The following is a 1,326-nucleotide window of genomic DNA, read 5'->3' on the forward strand; positions in this document are numbered from 1 at the left end:
GTACAGCATTCTTCGCAGGGTGCCAAGCAAGGAGAATGGGCAGCTAGTTCTCAAAACACCCCATCCCCGTCAGTGGCATTCAGGGGACGATTTTTAAAGGCGACATTAGGAATGAGGATTACACGCTGTGGACATTTTTTCTGATTGGCTGCTGATGAGGTAACAGGGTGATGTTTCAGGAACCTTAATTATCAGCCTGGTTCCAACCAGTCTGGGGTCTGTGTGCTTGTGGTCAGCACGTAGTCACCATCCTCCCCTTTTATTTGGTGGGGTGGGGGAAGGTCTTAGTTTCTGAGGAACAAATCAAAGATATGCATCAGATCTTTATCTGTTTCCCTTCAGGAAAACAGATCTGTTTGTTTGTTTTTTAAAAAACAAATCTGTTTGTTTGTTTTTTAACATCTTTATTGGAGTATAACTGCTTTACAATGGTGTGTTAGTTTATGCTTTATAACAAAGTGAATCAGCTATACATATACATATCCCCATATCTCTTCCCTCTTGCTTCTCCCTCCCACCCCTCTGGTGGTCACAGAGCAACAGCTGATCTCCCTGTACTATGCATCTGCTTCCCACTAGCTAGGGGAAGTGGTAGTGTATATATGTCAATACATTTGGTAGTGTATATATGTCAATGCCACTCTCTCACTTTGTCCCAGCTTACCCTTTCCCCTTCCCATGAGCTGAAGTCCATTCTCTACGTCTGCATCTTTATTCCTGTCCTGCCCATAGGTTTGTCAGAACCATTTTTTTCTTTTAGATTCCATATATATATGTGTTAGCATATGGTATTCGTTTTTCTTTCCTTATTTTTTTTCCCATGGTATCCCAGCGCTTGAGGATAGAACCTGCAGACAGGAAGCCACTGGTACCGAAGACATGACGCCAGGGGGGCCAGAGCGCTTTCCCTCTACCTCTGTACATTACATGGACTGGGACCGCAAGCCCGATCCCTGCCAAGAAAAAGAGGGTTATTTTTCTCTTTCTGACTTACTTCACCCTGTATGACAGACTCTAGGTCCATCCACCTCACTACAAATATCTCAGTGTCATTTCTTTCTATGGCTGAGTAATATTCCATTGTATATATGTGCCACATCTTTTTTATCCATTCATCGGTTGATGGACACTTAGGTTGCTTCCATGTCCTGGCTATTGTAAATGGAGCTGCACTGAACATTGTGGTACACGACTCTTTTTGAATTATGGTTTTCTCAGGGTATATGCCCAGTAGTGGGATTGCTGGGTTGTATGGTAGTTCTATTTTTAGTTTTTTAAGGAACCTCCATACTGTTCTCCATAGTGGCTGTATTAATTTACATTCTC

At 42.7% G+C, this 1,326-nt stretch overlaps 1 non-coding gene across 1 annotated transcript; it reads right to left on the reverse strand.

Moving 5' to 3' along the window:
* Positions 1 to 821: 821 nt before the first annotated feature.
* LOC113612754 (small nucleolar RNA SNORA57) lies at positions 822 to 970 on the reverse strand. Its single transcript, XR_003429952.1, has one exon. It is a non-coding gene; the product is annotated as a small nucleolar RNA SNORA57 (small nucleolar RNA).
* Positions 971 to 1,326: the final 356 nt, after the last annotated feature.

The sequence above is a fragment of the Aethalodelphis obliquidens genome, unplaced genomic scaffold (assembly GCF_003676395.1).
Source record: "Aethalodelphis obliquidens isolate GAN/ISIS:26980383/991018 unplaced genomic scaffold, ASM367639v1 scaffold81, whole genome shotgun sequence".
NCBI classification, from domain to species: Eukaryota; Metazoa; Chordata; class Mammalia; order Artiodactyla; family Delphinidae; genus Aethalodelphis; species Aethalodelphis obliquidens.